A 21,361-nucleotide genomic window follows, 5' to 3' on the forward strand; every position below is an offset into this window, starting at 1 on the left:
TGAAGAATGTCTGTTCTCATAGACATTTGTGTGGTGACACTATAGCTAGTATGTAGGTGCTTATTATAGAATAAGTTCACTGAACATGACTCGCACAGCTGAACAACTGATGGAGTTCACTCACGTGTCAGCGGTTGTTCGCAGAGTGATAGTTGTACAAGTATCCTTAGACTTGAGGTCATCATAGTAATCTTGTGTACACTGAACTATGCTTTGGTTTAGTTCTTAGTCTCCAGGGACAATTATTAGGGCTCTTCTGGGTATAGGAATTTGTAAACGAAGATAGTGTATGATCAATAAAGGATCTACCCCTTCCAGTGAAGGAAGCGAATGTTCAAGGCTGATCCACTTATGCTAGTTCAGGAATCTCTGGCCAGAGTGAATGAAATTAGAAAGGAGTTTCTAATTTGCATAGAACTACGCATAGTAAATGGTAAGCAAGTGATTGAATTAGATAGGCTTGATACGAGATCCATGCCTTGTATTTAATCAGAACATTGTAGGGTAGAAGGAGTTTATTGTACGGTAACTATTCACTGAATAGGTTCTTGGTATTCTAAGCAGTGAATTCATATTATCCGGATAGTCGTGATATGCTGAGAAGTATCCCTCACGATGTAGAATAAATGTGATTAATTAATTAATCATATTTAATAAATTACAGAATTTATATAAATAATGATAAAATAGTTTTATTATTATTTATTTCTACTACTGGCTTAATATTGAACCTACAGGGTCACACCATAAAAAGAGAATGATTTAATGGTGAAGGAATTAATTAATAATGGCTAATAATTATTTATTTATGAAATAAATAATTAATTGGAAAATTTAATAATTGATTAAATGAGATTTAATTGATTATAAATTAATTAAGAAAAGTTCTTAATATTATTAATTAAAGGATTTAATTTTTGAAAATTAAATCAAGAGAGAGAATTATTTCTAAAGTGTTTAGAAAAAGGATTAATGATTAAAAGGTGTTTTAATTATTAATAAGAATAATAAATGGGATAATAATAATGATATTTATGGGAAAATTTCAGCTGAAAATTTTGCCTATAAATACACTATTATAGACCCTAATTTTATTCTAATTCCAGCCAACCCGAAAACCCAAAAAGTTTGGAAAACCCAATTCTCTTCACCTTCTTCCTCCTCCTCCTTAACATCGTTTTCTTGGTGGATACCGGTGGAGTGCTTCACACTTGAGGAGCAACTGCTAAGGATCTCTGATCGTTGTCTCCGAATTATTTTAAAAGGTTAGATTCGATCCCTCGAATTTTTATTCACGATTTATATGCTTTTATTTGGATTTTGTATGTGTAAAAGTGTTTTTTCCATGCCCCCGCTGCGTTAAAAATCCAACACTCTTCCTTTCCCGTAGACTTCCTTCTGCTGAATCTGCTCCAACTCATAGGTCTTTAACACACCATAGAGCCTTTCTAAAGAAATCTCACTCAGATCTCTTGCTTCTCTTTTGGCAGTGATTCTATGTTCGAGATGAGTTGGCAGTGTTAAAAGGAACTTTTTGTTGACCTTCCTGATTGAATAGTATTTACCATTAATGTTCAGGTTGTTGATCAATGCATTGTACCTCTCAAACACTTTAGTGATTCCTTCTCCTGGATTGGATTTAAAGTATTCATACTCAGAGGTTAGGATTTCTAACTTGTTCTCCCTAACTTCCTCTGTGCCTTCATTAATCACCTCAATAGTTTCCCAGATGTGTTTGGAATCTTTACAGTTCATCACATGTCTATTTATCAAGGGATCAAGGGAATCTACTAAAATTAATTGAAGGCTAGCATCTAGGGAGGCTTCTTCTTTTTCAGCAGGAGAAAAATCCTCAGGATCTTTTACATAAGTTCTAGCTTTGGTAATCACCACATCATCTTCTATTACCTCTGGTTCAATAACTATCGGAATTTTTGGACCCTTCTTTAACACTTCCAGATATTAGGGATTTGCAACTTGTAAAAACAATAGCATCTTCTTCTTCCACATAACATAATTTTCTTTATCGAATAGTGGAATTTTAACGGTTCCAACTTTTTGTGTAGACATTATGAATGTTTTGAGTAAATAAAAATTCAATGAGTGAAAGAATCACAAAAGTCTAGGATCTTGATTTGTTCGTTAATCAGAAGGCTCTGATACCAATTGTTAGGTCTCAATATGTTTGTAGAAGGGGGGTTGAATACAAACAATACCGTTTAATCGAATAAAATGCGGAATAAAAAAGTGAAACAAAATTCAAGTTAAATAAAACTATTATTAAACTTGAAAGTTGTTACAACAACGGTATCGTTTACAAGGGATTAATCTCAAATAAATTATTCCAAATCTAGAATAAATTCGACATGAACTTTTTCTATTTTTGTAATAAAATGGATCAAATGCTAAATGCAATTTGAGATTAAGTTCTAGGGATTTTGATCCGCTAGATAGTTACACAAGAACAAGAAAAGGATTTCTAGTGGATTAGATTTAACAATAAATACTAGAAATAAATGATCTGTGAATTTGCAATAAGTTCTCTGCTGTTTTTCTCTGTTCTGTGTTCTTCTGTGTTTGATATTCAATGCACTGCATCTATTGATAATCAGCTTCAGTTCTTTTATATTAAATCAATATATGATTTAACTGGCAAGACAATCCTTTTAGCTTAGCATGACAATCCCTTTTAACTGGTAGGACTTTCGGTAGGACTATCCATTGAATTGATAGAACTTTCGGCAAGACAATCTTAAATGAACTAGCATGACTTTCGGTATGACTATTGATTGTCATACCGATTGTCTTGCTAATACAAAAGATAGTCTTGCTGGATTAAAACAGATTTTAATCAAAAATAATTCTGAATTAATTAATTAATTAATTTAATTAATCAATAAATTAATCTTTGCAGATTTAATTTATTCTCTTAATTAAATTATATGACTTAATTAATTAATAGAGAATTAATACTAATCTTGAGCAGCAACCATTCTTCTGAAAATCTTCTGAAAATCACTGTCAATTATGAATCAATTCCACCACTTCAATGTTGACACTCGATGTACTGTCTGGTTCATGAGTGACTAACTTCCGTGACGTTTCTTCATGCCTTGACTTTGATACTCTTGATTTTCTTCAGACTAAATCCTTGTAATTAATTGATACCCTGACGAGATCTCTATCACTTGATTAAATCCACAATCTTGATTTATATCACTAAGGCTTGATCAATTTCTTGAGCTTCTTCCAGTGAATTAAGTCCTCAAGTCTGTAGACGAACAATGTTACTTAATCCTTTGACATATGTTACTTTGAGAGATCTCTCTGACGATAGAACCACTATTTACTTGTTACATCCTTATTTGAGTTGAGTTAAATCCTCGAATAAACAAATAGGATGCCTGATCTACAGATAAATCTACCTCTGCAGCTATGGCAGCTATGATATCAATGGGAAGATGCTGGACGCTTCCCACGCTCTTGCGCTGGGTCTGCTTGAGTCTGGCCATCCTTCCTAACCGTTGTTATGTAATGAAGAAATGAAGCAAAAGTGAGCATTACAGCTCGCAAGGTAATATATAGCTTAATCAATAATGCAAGTATCTGAGTTGATAACTTACTGAAAATCTTTATCAAATGTAAGGTAATAACTTACTGGATATAAGCTTAAAAGAAGATCAAGTTACAAAATACTTCAATATACTTATATCATTTTAGAAAACTAATTGTACTACCACTATTCAAAGTAAAATAAATTTTTAAAAGGTCATCACATAGATGAGACTACAAGATAAGACTTGAATAGATTCAATCTTTGAAATATCATTTAAAGAAATGAAGTTACTAGATACTTCATTAATTCTCGATAGATATAACACCCATATATATATATATATATCTCATACATTACTTGAAAATCTCTGTTATGAAAAGTATAAATACAGTTATAATACCCAATGAATTTAGAAAGAAGAAAATTTTGGCATAAACCCGATATCTTGCTGATCAGGCAAAGATACTCATTAAGTAACCTTTTCTACTAGTAGGTGGATGAATTCCTTGCCAGTCATCACCCTGGTCGCATTAGGACCTCGCGCTAGACCGTTACCCGGTCACTCATGCGTTGATGGACTGTCACCCAGCCTCTTAAACCTTTATAGACCGTACCCCGGCCTGTCGCTTATGCCGACTCAATTAGATGGACTTACTCCCCGAATGTTGGGCAAGTAATTAAATTATTTTCTCAAAACAACAACCTCGTTGTGAATATAAAATACACCACAGAGCCGGATCCCTCAGATTTTTGAGCGTGTATTCAAGTCCCCTTCGAAAGGAAGGTCTTAAATTTGAAAACAAGTTTTGGGATTCGCTATAGCCTTTAAAATCATTTGGAAGACTCGAAAACATTTTTGAAAGCGTTTGGAATAAGGATGATTTGATAGAATAAATCATTTCCAAGATAATCAAAGAATATCTGAATATTATGCTATAAATAATATTCAAATAACGAATAGCTTTTATCAAAGCAAATAAAGTGAAAGTTTTGAAAATAGCCCTTGAAAGTCCTTACAAAAGCTATATCTAACAAAAAATATAAGATCAAACAATTATAATTCTTGAAAACACTATTCACTCTCTTCTTCAATGATTTATTGAAAAAGATTTTGAAGGAATTTGTGGCTTAGATTCCTAGGATAACCATAACTAAGTACAAAGGACCTAGGATAATTACCTTACAAAATAACAAAGCTTGTATCTTGAGTTTTGAAATATATTTTTACTTAAAATGGGGGAGGCCGAGAGCTTCTTGTTCTTGGAACAAGAAGTCAACTTTGCTTCTTTTTTTGTGTTATGAATTGTTTGGTTGTTTTCTCTTTTTGCTTTGTTAATTTAGAATTTACCATGGTAAAAATTACTTGGCTAATAATCAACCAACTCAAAATATCTACTAGTCATGCTTATGTCATCTTGATTGTGTCATCTTTTAACACATGTCTCATCCTTGTGGTGTGATGACATCACCATCCACTAACCTCTTTGATTAAACCTTAATTACTTGGCTAATGACCGCTTATCTGTTATACGGTTCGCTTAACTTTCATTCTCGTTCGTCGTTTGAGGGATCATATCCGGGATCTTATTACTTGGGTTCCCCTAAAGCTTTCTCAATATTTTATATTCCTTTTATGCATAACAAATACATCTCAAAGAATCGATGCTTGTCCTCAAGCATTAACAGACTCAAAGAACAAGAAATAAAAATGCATGAATGCAACTAAATGAATGCAGCGATCCCCATATAATAACTAAACCAACCAACAAGCAACATCTCAACAAATGCAGTTATTCACATAAAAATCAATCAAATCTCACAAATCAATCTACAAACCAGAGACGTGCGTGTGTGAAGATTCTTACAGATATACTATCGCAATTAGATCAATAATCATGACTCACAACTTATCAAAGTAATCACAAGGTTATAAATAGAATAAAAGCTAGACTCAAATAACTTATAACACTTCAATTCTTATATCAGAGTTTACATGGATTCACGCTTTTTATTCATAAAAAAACAACACAAATATGCTTATTTGATCGTGCAATGAGTGAGGTCCACAAAAGACTTATACAATAGTACCCATGTAGCGAGCATTACGTTAGCGGATCCTAGACTATAAAAGCCTTAGGTCACTAGGCACGAAGTCCCCTAAGAACTTAATAAATCGAGTACTAAAGAAGCCCACTCATGATCAATTATACATAACACTCTTTTTTTTCTTTTTTTTCTATTTTTTTCTTTTTTTTTTCACAAATTTCTGAACGGGTGTGTTTCGCTCCATCTCGTTTAACCCTAGACTACTCATATAAATATGAGCCGGCTACTAGCCATTTGACACCTAGCCACACAACTAGCAATGAAATCCAATTTCCTCAATTTTTTAAATATCCATGCTAATATATTATTAAGAGAATATCCTAAATTATAAATATAAGCAAGCGATTAAACCTCGACAAATAAACAAACCTTGACCATGATCTAGCACTCTAGCAACCTATAAGACTTAGTGAATTACAAATGTCTCCAGCATGCAAACTAATTCGATAAGACTTAACATCACTAAATACGACATCACTACACTAGCGTCAATATCATAAATTAATCGGAAAAATTACCTACGGGATCATGTTATAATGCAAATGTATGAAACTATATGAACAAAGTATCATAAAAACTATATAAAAAAAAACTACATGGCAAATGCAACTATATGCGCTAAACTATCATGAATATGCAACTATATGCGACTCACATAAAACATATTCCTTCAATTACTACCCCCAAACTTAAAATATTCACTGTCCTCAGTGAAGGTAATAATAAGGAATCAGGCATACCTACTTTGAATCAGAATCATCACCCTCAATGGGTGGAGTATCAGGCGTGTCTGGAGGTGAATACACGGAGTCCTCACTAAATACTGGCCACTGGATGTCAACATCGGTGGCTCTAAATGCAGTCCCAAGTGCCTGGGTGAGATCACATGTAAACCTGCTATAAATGTCGTGCATCGCATCCATCCTCCTCGATAGACGCCTATACTGCTTCGAACTCAAACCAGCTCTAACATCTGCTCCAGCCTCCTCCTGCTGCTGTTGCAGCTATGACGAACCAACCTCCTATCCCAACTGAGCTCTCCGAGCTGCCTTATTTTCCTGCTGTGTTCCACCCGCATATATCTGATCGCGAGGCCTTCCACCTGGTAGATGGTCAAAAGAGTAACCAAGCCCCTTCAAATCAGGCTTTCCTCCTCCCCACCCAATCATGTTCAACAGCGTAGAACTGTCGATAGGAGCACTGGGTTGCTGAAGCTGCTCATGTACGGGCCGACAAACACCAACTGAGACACACAGCTTCGTCGCAACAGACGCATATGGTATAGAACTCGAAGTACCTCCTCTCAAGAACCTCAAAATCCCTTGATAAATAACCATCCCCAAATCAATGTAATTTCCCTGAAGAATACCCCACAACAGACGAGCACGCTCCACAGTAATCTCATGCACATGAGAAGATGGCATGATGTTAGCATAAATAAACGAGTTCCATACAAACCTGTTCATGCACGACGCAGGGAACGTGGAGTAATAAGTTGTGCCCCTCTTGAACTTCCAGTAAGCCTCAGGCACACAAAGAGTAACAACGATCAGATCCAAGTTGAAGTCCTCGGGTGTCTTATCATTCTAAGTGTCCTGACCGGGCTTCCTCGCAAGCTACTCAATCTCCCTCCTTATCGCATCAGCACTGTACTCTACAGTCATCGCTCTAACCACCGTGAATCCATTCTTCTCCGCCTTCGCATTAGCATAAAACTCTAGCACAACACTCATGGGAACAGCAGCGGGAGCCTCATAAAAAGGAACCCGGCCCATCACAAGAATCATCTCCAACAACTTACCATCCTTCCCTGATGGCAGAAACCCTCGCTCCTTCGTAATAGGTTTCGAGAGAAGCCTCGTGTACTCTTCTTCAGCCTTAGCAGTAGAAAACCTTGGCCTCACACCACCCGCGGATGAAGAATCGGTGGTGCTGCTGCTTACTTGTGTTCTTTGTCTCTTGGGTGCCATTGAGATTGAATAAGAGAGAATAAAAACTAAGTGTTTGAGATAGATTTATGTTTGAGAAATTGTGAAGTGGTGGAGAAGTTTGTGCATAAGTGTGTGTATTTATAGGTGGGGAGATGAGAATTAGATATGGAATAGAAGTGGGAATTGATTATGGGAATCGTGGGAATAATGGGTTTGATTTGGGGAGGGAAATTTGGGATGTGGAAGAGTAAAATTCGGTTTGAAATTGATTTTATGGTCAAAATCCCGAAATTTCCTTAAAAACTGCTGTTTTATTTTTTTTCGAACAGGGAGCTGGCGCGGCCTCGCGCTTGGACAGCACGGGCGTGCTCACCTTCTGCCAAACCAGCATGGCCACGCGCTAGATCAGCACGGGCGCACTTACCTTCTGGAAAAATAGCGCGGCCGCGCGCTAGATCAGCGCGGGCGTGCTTGGCTACTGAAGTTGACCCTGAATTTTTTTCTTTTTCTGATTTTTTTATGGTTTTCTCTTTTCTTTTTGATTCCTCTACCTACTAATGTACAACAAACTTGGGTTGCCTCCTAAAAAGCGCTTTTTTTAAGTAGCTAGCTCGACGTAGAACTTTGAGCTCAAATGGACACTAAAACGGCACTAACCACCTCGCGGTTTTTCGTGTCACCATAGTAATGCTTCAACCTCTGATCATTGACCTTGAATGCTTGGCCCAGATCATTCTCAAAAATTTCCACCGCTCCATGCGGAAACACAGTTTTGATTATGAAGGGCCCTGACCATCTTGACTTCAACTTCCCAAGAAAAAAATGGAGACGAGAGTTAAATAAAAGAACTTGTTGCCCCAGTACAAATGATTTGAGCACTAGACCCCGATCGTGCCACCTCTTGACTTTCTCCTTATACATTTTGTTGTTCTCATAAGCTTAAGTCGAAACTCGTCGAGTTCATTCAATCAAAGCATCCTCTTCTTTCCAGCCGCATCCAAGTCAAGATTCAATTTCTTCAAAGCCCAATACGCCTTATGCTCGAGCTCCACTGGAAAATAACACCCCTTACCATAAACCAACTGAAATGTCGACATTCCCAATGGAGTCTTATATGCTGTTATATACACCCAAACAGCTTCGTCAAGCTTCAAAGACCAATCTTTCCTCGATGGACACACAACTTTCTCTAAAATATGCTTGATCTCTCTGTTAGACACCTCAGCTTGACCATTTATCTGAGGATGATAAGCCGTAGTAATGCGATGATTCACATTATACCTTTGCATCATAGCAGTGAACTTGTGATTGTAAAAATGCGACCCCTCATCACTGATTATGACCCTTGGAGTTCCAAACCTTGTGAATATTTGCTTGTGAAGAAAATTAAGCACCACTTTCGCATCGATCGTTGGCAACGCCTTAACTTCAACCCATTTTGACACATAATCTACCGCCAACAAGATGTACTGATTATTACAAGATGAGACAAATGGCCCCATGAAGTCAATTCCCAAAACATCGAAGACCTGAACCTCGAGAAGCACATTAAGAGGCATCTCATCCCTTTTAGACATATTACCCACAGGTTGACATCGATCACATTTCAAAACAAACTGGTGAGCATCTTTAAATAAAGTCAGCCAAAAGAAACCTACTTGAAGAATATGAGCTGTTGTCTTTTCTCCACCATAGTGTCCTTCATAAGCCGTTGAGTAGCAATCTTGCAAGATCCCTCCTTTTCGCTGTAAGGAATACATCTCCTGATAATTTGGTTAGCTCCTTGATGAAAAAGAAATGGCTCATCCCACATATACCACTTCATTTCATGCATAGACATCTTCCTTTGAGCGTATGACAAGTCGGGAGGCATGATATTACTCACAAGGTAGTTCACAATGTCTGTAAACCACGGTTCTTCCTCTTGCACTCCAAACAGCTGCTCATCGGGAAAAGACTCATTTATCAATGACTTGTCCAGTGAAGTAGCATTAGGGTTCTCTAAACGCGAGAGATGATAAGCGACTTGATTTTCAGTATCCTTTATGTCCTTGATCTCTAGTTCAAATTTTTGAAGCAAAAGACCCCATTGAATCAATTTAGGCTTCGAGTCCTTCTTTGAGACGAGATAATGAATTGCTACGTGATCAGTGAAAGCTGTCACTTTAGTCCCAAATAGATAAGATCGAAATTTCTCAAAATCATAGACTATAGCCAAAAGTTCTTTCTCCATAGTAGTATAATTCAGTTGAGCGCCATTCAGAGTCTTACTAGCATAGTAGACCACATGAAATATATTTTTCTGTCTCTGCCCAAGAACTGCTCCAACTACATAGTCACTTGCATCGCACATCATCTCAAAAGGTTCATTCCAATCAGGTGCAGTTATGACAGGTGCCGTGATTAAACTCTTCTTCAATGTCTCAAAAGCGACAAGACACTCGTCACCAAACTTGAAAGGGACATCTTTCTCTAGAAAAATACACATTGGCTTTAAAAATCTTAAAGAAGTCTTTGATGAAATGCATATAGAAAGCCACATGACCAAGAAAACTGCGAATTCCCTTTATAGAAATTGGTGGAGGAAGATTTTCAATGACCCCCACCTTGGTTTTGTCCATATCCAGACCCTTACTAGAAAATTTTTGCCCAAGAATAATGTCCAGTCGCACCATAAAGTGACATTTCTCCCAATTGAGAACCAGATTGGTCTTAACACACCTCTTAAGAACATGTCCAAGATTCTGCAAGCATTCATCAAAAGAATCGCCAAATACAGAGAAGTCATTCATGAACACCTCCACATTCTGTCCAATCATATCATAAAAGATGGCCATCATACATCTCTGAAATGTGGCTGGTGCACCACACAGACCAAAAGAAAATCGTCTGAAGGCAAAAGTACCAAATGGACAAGTGAAGGTAGTCTTCTCCTGATCTTCTGGAGCGATACAAATCTGATTGTAACCCGAATAGCCATCCAGAAGGCAGTAGTACTCATGACCAGCCAATATGTAAGCATCTGGTCTATGAAGGGCAAAGGGAAGTGATCCTTCCTAGTGGCCTTGTTCAGCTTCCTGTAGTCCCTGCAAACTCTCCACCCCGTGATTGTTCGTGTAGGAATAAGCTCATTCTTCTCATTTGTTACCACATTAATTCCACCTTTCTTTGGCACACATTAAACTGGGCTCACTCATGAACTGTCAGAAATAGGATAGATCATCCCTGCATCTAGCCACTTAAGAATTTCCTTCTTCACTACTTCCTTCATGATCGGATTAAGTTATCTTTGTTGCTCGACTGTAGGCTTGCTACCTTCCTCTAGCATAATTTTATGCATGCAATAAGAAGGGCTGATTACCTTGATATCTGCTATAGTCCAACCAATTGTCGATTTGAACTCTCTCAGAATCTTCAGAAGCTTCTCTTCATCACTACCTGAAAGGTCAGATGCAATAATCACAGGCAGACTAGATGCATCACCTAAAAAAGCATATCTCAAATGCTCAGGTAAAGGCTTAAGCTCAAGAGTGGGAGCTTCCTCAATAGATGGCTTGAGGCATGTGGGAGCTTTGTTCAATTCCTCCATTCCAAGAGATTCAAAAGGTATATAAATCTTCCTATTCCAGGGAGAAGCATTCAGCTATTACAATTGCTCTTCACCTTTGTCATCTTCCATATATGAATTCCCCAATAAGGCCTTCTCTAAGGCATCAGACCTCAGTAATTGATCAAGTTCTGAAATAACCGCAGAATCGACCAACTCCACCTTTAAGCACTCCTCATTATCCGTAGGAAATTTCATTGCATTGAACATATTAAAAGTTACATCCTGATCCAGCACTCGCATTGTGATCTCACCTTTCTGCACATCTATCAAGGTTCGGCCAGTTGCCAAGAAAGGTCTTCCCAAGATTATGAGAATCTTCTTATCCTCCTCAAAATCAAGAATTACGAAATCAGCAGGGAACATGAGTTTATCAACCTTGACCAAGACATCCTCTACAATATCTCGCGGATATGTAATAGAACGGTCGGCCAACTGCAAAGTCATATAAGTCAGTTTTGGATTAGGTAAGTCCAACTGCTTGAAGATTGACAAAGGCATCAGATTAATGCTAGCTCCCAAGTCACATAAGAATCTATCAAAAGACACATTTCCAATGGTACACGGAATAGTGAAGCTTCCTGGATCTTTAAGCTTCGGAGGCAACTTCTGTTGCAGCACATCATTGCATTCCTCCGTGAGAACGACAGTCTCTAAATCATCTAGCTTCACTTTCCGAGAGAGTATACCTTTCATAAAATTTGCGTAACTAGGCATCTGCTCAAGAGCCTCAGCGAAAGGTATGTTGATATGAAGTTTCTTGAACACCTCCAGAAACTTCTCAAATTGCTTATCCAGCTTTTTCTTCTGCAGTCGCTTAGGAAATGGTGGTGGAGGATAGATCTGTTTCTCCCCTGTATTACCCTCAGGAGGAGTATGCTCAACAGTAGTCTTCATTGGTTCCACTTCTATTTCCTGCTACTTTACTTCTTCTTTATCCCCAGCTTCTTCAGTTGAAACTTGAGTTTGTTCGGGATTTGCAACCGTTCCAGACCTCAAAGTGATTGCATTTACCTGTTCCTTAGCTTCCTCCTTCTTGGCACTTCAATGTCACTAGGTAATATACCCGGTTGATGATTTAGCAAGGCATTGGTAATTTGTCCAATTTGATTTTCCAAGGTCTCGATAGAAATAACTTGACTCTTGCACATAAGCTTCAACTCCTCTAATTCAGATTTTTTGTTAGCTTCTTGCAGCTGAAGTTGCTACCTTGGTGCATCTTGCGGTTGCTGAAAACTAGGGAGGTTGTACTGCTTAGCTGGATACTACAGATAAGGCTGTTGAACCGCATTCTGAGCGTTGCTCCAACTGAAATTAGGATGATTGCGGTTGTTGGGATGATGAGTGGCTGGCACAGGTTGTTGTGTACGCTGAAAGTTGCTCACGAACTAAGCTGATTCACTAGAAATTTTGCACTGATCCATCTCATGGGCACCAGCACAAAGCTCACAGACACTAGCAATTTGATTAACTCCATAGTTAGTCAACGTGTCCACCTTCATCGTTAAAGCCTTAAGTTGGGCAGCTATAGCAGTTGCTGCATCCAATTTCATAATTCCTGCTACTTTTCCCTGAGTCAGTCTCTGGGAAGGATTCTGGTATTTATTAGCAGCCATCAGCTCAATTAATTCATAGGCTTTATCGTAGCTCTTAGCCTCAAGGCTCCTCCTAATGCTGCATTGAGCATGAGTCTAGAAGTAGCACCCAATCTATTTTAGAAATAGTTTATAATAATCCAATCGGGCATGCCGTGGTATGGGCACTTCCTTAGCATCTCTCTTATATCGATCCCAAGCCTCACATAGAGATTCTCCAGTTTGCTGAGCAAACTGTGTAAGAGCATTCCTGATTGCAGCAGTCTTCGCCATAGGAAAGAATTTAGTGAGAAACTTTTGAACCAGATCTTCCCAAGTGGTGATAGACCCTGGTGGTAGAGAATGTAACCAGCACTTTGCTTTATCCCTCATAGAGAATGGGAAGTTTCTCAGCTTGATAGCATCTTCAGTCACATCATTGAACTTGAAAGTTTCGTAGATCTCGATGAGATCCCTGATGTGTATGTTGGGGTCTTTAGTAGGAGAACCCCCAAACTGAACTGAGTTATGTATCATCTGAATCGTGCTTGAATTGATCTCAAAAGTGTTAGCCGAGATGGCTGGTCTGATGATGCTCGACTGAATGTCATTGATCTTAGGCGGAGAGTAGTCCATCAAGGCCTTAGGATTTTCTGCTTGATCTTCCATCACTACTAAAATTGGTTCCTCGACTTTCTCTTCTTCTTCAAAAACTTCCCTTCGAATCACTACAACTTCTTCCTCGGCTTTATCCATAGTTCTCTTACGAGACCGCGAACGCATATGCATACACGCTCGCTAGAGTACTTGAAATAAGATAAGAAAATGGATAAGTACCAATGTCCGAGTCAATGGACTTTAACGACCACTGATGACAAACACATAAACTAAAAATTAACACTGCAGTCCCCGGCAGCGGCGCCAAAAACTTGTTAGTCGCTAAAAATGCGCTAATAATACACGCAAGTATACGCATTCACAAGTAATATAGAATTATTTCTAGTTCGTTCCCAGAGAGACTGGCTTGGTTAACTAATTAATTTATGCACTTATGCACCGATGATATGGTTATTATCCAATACTAAGACGATAACAAATTGGGATTATTTATACTAAGAATTAAATTAACAATTATAACTAAAGGAATAAGAATAATATTATTAATATATATGATAATTGACAAACATGGGATTTTAACTTCATTAAATACTTCATTCAATAGTCTTATTGTTCTTAACCTTAGCATGTAATGGTGATGACACTAATCAGATAACACGAAACTGATAAATGCCAACTTTCGTTGCACGGATACCATACTACCAGACATCCACAAAAGAGATAGAAGCTTAATATACACCAATTATATTGAGACCCTATATGTCTATAGAATTTGACAACATAACGGTTTAAGCACAAGTTATCTATCTTGATTATATATAGCAAGTAAGATGGTTCAAATTACCCACGAATCATGCATAATAAATACATGAACCTATGCTAGCATGATAAGTTCTAAATCCTTAAATTCACTTTCGCTTCATTAAGAATTAACACAATATCTTATAAGTTCGTGAGGCTCATAAGATGGATAAGCACAAACAATACTAGGTTATCGTACAATCACCACACACTAAGGCATCGAAATAAATCAACTAAAGAAATCCATAAATAACTCCGCTAGAACCCCACGATAACGATTAGCCCATAATCGGACTCATCATCAATGTGGGTTCCGATGAAAGCATGGTATAATAAACGTAGTCTTTATAAAAAATAATAAAACAAAGTTAACACAAGATTATAGGTTCAACAAAACAAGAAACTAGCATCCAAGATTACAACTCAAAACAAAGATTCACAAGAATAAACTAGATCGTCTTCTCCTTTGTTGAATTATGCTATAGGTCTCTTGCTGTCTTCTCCTTAAGCTCTGTTATGTCTCCTTCTGATATGTTATGAAAAACGATCTAAAATTATGATTATATATCAGCCCCATGCAATGTAGAAGTCTTTTTCTCAGAAGCCAAGTAGAATCAGGATTCTAATATCCCAACACGGCGCGGCCGCGCGCTTCATTAGCGCGGCGCGCTGGCTCTCTGTAGTTTGGGTGCGGCTGTGTGCTTTGACAGCGCGGGCGCGCTGGCCTTCTGTATAAACTTCTAACTTCTTCGTTTTCTTGCAGATTTGAGTCGGTTTTTCCAAGAGCTTTTATTCCAACACCTTCCTAACACCAAATTAGCACCAAAACAATGTTAATTCACCTGATCACCTGGAGAATGCCTGAAAATGCAAAAATATTAGAAAACACATTAAAACACCAATAACTTGAGTAGATTTACACCAATTCAAAGCTTTACGGAGCGTAATAAAGTGTCATAAATTCCACACAACAAACTTCCCAGACATCTTGGCTTGAGTTGTCTTCAATTTGACTTGATTAGCCTCAATTTTGTCATGTATGACAATTATAGGCTTCAGTTAATTTCTGTAGCTCAAACTTTGATTTTTTCCTAGCCTCATGAAAAGCATCTTTCAATGCATCCATCTGAGATTGAGCTTTTCCTTGAGTAGAGTGAATGGATTTGACCATAAGAGTAGAAGCTTTAAGATGAAAAAGCACATTAGGATCAGAGATTTTTCTTTCAGCTGTTTGCAAGTGCTGAGAAGCATTGTGAATGGAAATGGGGTAACATTCATCCTTTCATTAATAATTCCATTGATCTTCCAAATACTCTCTAGTTATTGCAGCAACTCTCTCATTCATTTGCCTTCTTCTTTTATTTTCTGGCATGTCCTCTAGAAAGATGATCTCTTCTAGTTCTTCATCTGGATCTAAGGCAACAATGATTTTGGACACATCAATATCATCTTAATCATCATCATCAGTATGCTTTCCAGAGTGACTAGAAATTTCATCATCAGCTACAGGCTCCTTGAACTTCTGTGCTACTTCTTCTTTAGTATCAAAGTTTAAATTTTCTAATCGAGCAGTGTGAGAACTAACAGTTTTAGAAACTTCACCCTCAACATCCATATTTAGCTCAAGATCTTCATAAATGATGTCCATGAGAACATAAATATCAGCATTTAGCTATAATATCTCACTCCCAGTTGAGTGAGCAGGAGTGGATTATTATGCACTTCAACTTCAGCAGTAATAAGGATAGTTGGAATGGTGGAAGAATCAATATGAGTGGACTGCAAAAAAGTATCAATACTTAGACCTGCAGGGAAATTGTCAGCATTTGGTGCATCAGAGTTTGTCTAAGAGACTACGGGTTATAAAACAATAACTAATTCTTTGCTACTATGAGCACCTACAAGAGAAGAAAATTAAATACTTAGATATCTATATTCTTTTAAACTAGTCTTACTACTTCTCACTGCACTCATCTCATGACTTTTAAGAGTCAGAGTTTCCTCACAAGAATCTTCTAAATCCTGACAATCAACTACCTCTTCTTTTTCCAGGTAAGGATCCCGCCTCTCTTCAATTCTGTTTTTTTAGATCTTTTCCCTCAGTCTCACTATAAAGGCTCAAAAAATTTTGTCCTATAGAAATCAGAGGTGGTTGAGAAGAGTTGGATATGGTCACATGAACAGGGGTATCCCTAGAAAAAGGACTGTCCATGGTCATCCCATCAGTACTTAAGGTAATAGTAAACTCTAATACAGTATTAGTATTTAAATTAAATGATGATAATAAAAAATTAGAATATTGTACCTTGTGCAATTTTAGTTGGAGTATCCATTGGTATGGAAGAGAGAGGTTGGGCATGAATAAGATCATCAGAATTTGGTGTGATGTGCACCCTTCCGGCTTCATCAACCATCATCTCTTCTCCAGATAAATCAGCATCAAATGCAACTGTTATTCCCAAACAATCTAAACAAGAATTACATAAGGGGGGCTGAATATAATTCTGGCTTTTTTTCAATTTTTAAGAGCAGTTCTTCAATAAATATATATATATATAGTTGTGTTTGATTTAGCAAAGGTGCAGAATAAAAGAAGTATAGAAATCAAAACACAAAGTATTTAAATACAAGTACTTAAAAACTTTCTGGTGGATTGAACTTTTCCACCAGAGATATATATTTAGTAGAGAACTCTGTGTTACAGAATTGTACACAGCTGCTTACAAGTTGAATCTACAAAATCCACAGAAATTCTTTACAAATTCTACCTTATCTATTTCTCTGGTAAATTGATTGCTAACTTGGATACTATTTAACCTGCTACTCTTGGTTTATATATCACCAAGTTACATGATAAGAAGATAAATAAATAAGACAAATTATTTCTAGTCTAACTTCATGCTTCTTCACTTCTCTTTCCAGCATCTTTGAATATCTTCAATTTAGCATGGAAATGGAAATGCTTCTTTGTTCTCTAAAACCTGAATTAGGCTGCCACATTCCATTTGCATACAACCAACGCATGTGACTGTCAAGTCACTATCACTGCTCTTTTGAATTTGATCATCTGTTGAAACTCAGATTGATCATCCATTGCAACTCAGGTTAATCATCCATCGAGACTTAAGTTGATCATCCGTTGAAACTTTGTGAATCATCCGTTGAGACTGTCTTCTTGGCATTTGACTCTATTTCATTTATACAAGATTACAAGGTATCTAATATTTATAATTAACCAACCTATCTTGTATATCAATCTAGTAATCAACACGACTTAAACATTCTACAACATCTAGTTCACTAAGTTATATAAGTATGTAGAAATGTGCTACCAATCTTATTGTTACATAAACTGCTCTTTCAATGGATGTTGAATTGATCATCCGTTGAAAGCTACAATTTCACTTAAATAAAATCTACTAAGTGTTTTGTTCAAGTTATCATCAAGTACACAACATATTCCTAACAATCTCCCCCAATTTATGTCTACTGGAATTATAGTCATAAATTAAGAGAAACTTGATGATAACAAAACACTCTATGAATACAGAATGAAATAAAGTAGATTAAAATTTACAAGTGCCGCAGTTTATTAAAAATTCTCACAAAGAAAGATTTGTAGAGTGTCTTATAGATCATTTTCAAGGTGCTCTTTTAGACTGAGCAAATTTATATCATTTCCTTGACTTCCTTGATTTCTTTCCCAGCTTCACATCATTCTCTTCAATCTAATATAGGAGTTGTCTGAAAAATTCTAATTCATCCTCATTTTTCTGGTCCAGCTTTTCTTGCATCTTCTTGAGAGTTTCATTGCTTGCAATCTTTAGCTGATCTTCCAATCTGAAGAATCTTCCGATGTATTTTTCATCCTTGAACTCCATGATCCAGTATGGCCTCAAATGTACCATATCTCCAGTAAAAGGGATTGTCAATACTCTTGGAAGTATATTTGGTCCTCTCCAACTATTCCTTATCTCCTCAATCTTGTTTAGTACCATTTTCTTGGCAACTATATTAAATCCAAAGTTTTTCTTGATTGCAGAGAAGATGGTCACCAAAGTGGAATAACCTTTATTGAGAATTCTGTGAAGTGGCCATGTAATCTCTTTACCACCCTTGTACCTAAAGACTAGTCTCTCTGGAAGGTGCTTGTAGGCATCAATAGCTCTAACTTCTTCTAGCTCATCCCGATAGAGATTTATGTCTGAAAATTCTTTGATGTCACATATGTAGAGTTGATCTCCCTTATTGACAGTAGGCTTGGGTCTGTCCAAAGACTTGGATTGAAGACTACTTTGACTACTCTTTTCTTTGTCTTTCTTGGTTTGGTAAGGATTGGAATATTTAGATCAGGAAGAGGCAAGCTGTCCCAATCTATAGTTTCATCCTTAGGAACAACAGGATCACCATGAAAGGTGATGTTAGGATCAACCTTGAATTCAGCCTCCTTCATAGTAGGTATGTCTAGTTGTTTTGAAGTTGTAGATTGGGTTGGCATGTAGTCTTCCTTATTTTCACTGAAATCTATCTTCCTCTTTGTATGGATTTTGTATCTTAACTTCCTCTTACTCTTCTTTGGTTCTTCTTTCATTCCTTTATTCAGATCTTCAGTTGTCACAACAGGCAATGTAACTTCCGTGGTTGCAGGCTTCTTGGCTAAGTTCTTGGCTTCTAAAGCATCCTACTTTTGTTGTTGTTTAAGCCTCACCTTTTCTTCTTTCTTAGCCTCTACAAACTGTGATTGTCCAGCCACTACACAGATTAGTTTACCATTCTTGTAGATCTTAGCAATTCTGTTCTTTGACACTATATCTCTGGGATCTTTGGAGAAAGCAATAAACCTTCTAAGCAGCTTCTTTTCATCTAGCTTAGGGGTTTCATAGGACAGGTCCAATGGATTTTTGTCTGAGTTCTTTGGATAATTTCTTTTTGGCTGAAAAATCACATTTGTCTTTGGAGATTTGATTGATGAGGGTTGACCCCTTTCCATGTTCCCTAAGCTCATTTCATTAACTAAAATTTGTCTCAATTGAGAGAAGTGAGAAAAGACCTTGTCTTGCTTCCCAATTGGACCAAATTTCTTCTTGATATTTTCATCAAGCTTCTTCCATTTTACACCCAGCTCTTGCTCAACTGCTGCAACATCAAGCTTTTTAATTTTTTCATCTAATTCCAACTTAGCAGCTGCTATCTTGATCAAATCAATGTTGTCCAAGGCCGGTGGCTTAGGGAAAGCAATTGTTGGCACAATCACTTTACTGACTTGAATATTGAGCACTTTCTTCCCTTCACTTTTTGACTCCCCTTTGCTAACTGGAATTATAGAATCTTTCTCCCCCTTTTTTTAGCATCAAGTTGAATAGAGACTGAGGTTTGTGCAGCCACCAGTTGTTGTAGCAGACTGGTCTGAATTTCCTTATGTGCAAGTATCTTGGCCACTGATTTCTCCACATTTGTCAGTCTTGAATCCATGGCCTCAACTTTCCTGTTAAAATCAGCTTCCTTTCGGAGCTTTTGAGCTATATCTATCATTGTGGTTCCTAGAAGCCTAGCATCCAACCTTGCTACAAAGTCTTATTTGACTTCAGAAATTTCTTGCTTAAGTGTATCTACATTCTAACTTTGTTGGAGAGCTTGAATCTTATGCAATTATAGAGATTCCAGGTGAGTTGTGAGTAACCTTTTGATGCTGACACTAGTGGATGCTTGAATTGCTGTTTTGATGTCATGGATAAGCTTGAATAGTATGGATTAGAGATGTGGATAAGAGCATTCCTTGTGCAGCATCCATGATGGAATTTTCGCATCTCCCCCTATGCTCATGCCTTCTATTTCACCACCATCCTCACCATCATCCCCAAATGAGTCTTTAGCAAATTCAAAGTCATTACCAGATGTGGATGGCATGACAGTTATAACATCCTTTGCTCTTTGCATAGAGGCAGTTGTGTGCACCAGGTTTAAAATTCTTTCAGCAGCCATATTGTCATGTTCAGCTAAGACTTGATAAGCTGGAATAGGGTGAGTAAATGCCTCAGCTTCATAAGAAACAGAGTCTAAGACAACTTGATAATCTTGCTGAAATAGCTGTTTCTTTTCAGCTTCATTGACATCCATTAACTCACTAATAATGGGCTCTTCCCATTCTTCTGTACTTGTCTTTCTCTCAAGATCTCTCTTTTCTTAAATCAAGGGCTCCCCTTGGCTTCCCACATTCACACCCTCACCTTCACCTACTAAGGTGGGACTCCACTCACTCACTTTTGCCAAGCTGGAAGAAATAGCTTGCAGAGTTTCACTCATTTCCTCTCATTTTTCCTGAGAGCAACTCAGCCTCTCACTATATTCACTCCCTTCCCTCAATCCTAAGAGTGACTGTACAACCAATGGATCATCTGTACTTGTAACTGTAGTTGAAATTTGGAGTGGTGCAGTGATATTTAACGGATGAGAAACATCCGTCGAAATAGTAGTTGAAAGTTTTAACGGATGACTACTATCAAGCACATCCGTCGAGATACAGTCACTAGTAGACAGATGAACAATATCCATCGAGATAGTAGAAATGACAGAGTTTGAAGTAGAGACTACTGTAAAATATGTGGAGATTGATTTGAGATTTTGCACAGTGTTGTCACAGTAGAATCATAAAGGAATGACAAGTGAGCCAACAAATCATCTAAAAGATGATGCTCACTGGCTTGAGATTTTGGCTTCTCCAAGAGAGTTAAAGATGGAGAATCAGGAATTGATGTGTGAATCATGTCCACATCCAGAGAATTTGTTGGTGAGTTTTGAGTGTGAGGTGCTTCTATAACTAAAGATTTTGGATGTGACTCCACATTTATTGGAGCCACATCAATCTGACTTTGAGAAGGTGAATGAACAGAGTCTTTGACTGCAGTAGGCACAGTGTGTGCACCCTATGTATCCCCAATGGTTTTTGATTTCTTCTTTCTAATATAAGTTTGGGGTGAGCTTGTGTCCCTAACCCTCTTGGCCTGTGCTCTTGACTGAGAGCTTTGTTCAATAGTTACATCCTTTTGGGAGGATGCAACTAGCAATGAGCTTATATCCTTGTTTAGCACTACAGTTTGTTGGGAAACTGTAGGTGGCTGGGTTGGGATGCACTCACCTCTCCATCCTTATTCTTAGGGCTTTTTTGATG

The 21,361-nt window shown here is 37.5% G+C and overlaps 1 non-coding gene across 1 annotated transcript; it reads left to right on the forward strand.

Moving 5' to 3' along the window:
* Positions 1-12,945: 12,945 nt before the first annotated feature.
* LOC141669533 (small nucleolar RNA R71) lies at positions 12,946-13,053 on the forward strand. The gene has a single exon (XR_012553808.1). It is a non-coding gene; the product is annotated as a small nucleolar RNA R71 (small nucleolar RNA).
* Positions 13,054-21,361: the final 8,308 nt, after the last annotated feature.

This window comes from Apium graveolens, chromosome 6 (genome assembly GCF_009905375.1).
Source record: "Apium graveolens cultivar Ventura chromosome 6, ASM990537v1, whole genome shotgun sequence".
Classification (NCBI taxonomy): Eukaryota; Viridiplantae; Streptophyta; class Magnoliopsida; order Apiales; family Apiaceae; genus Apium; species Apium graveolens.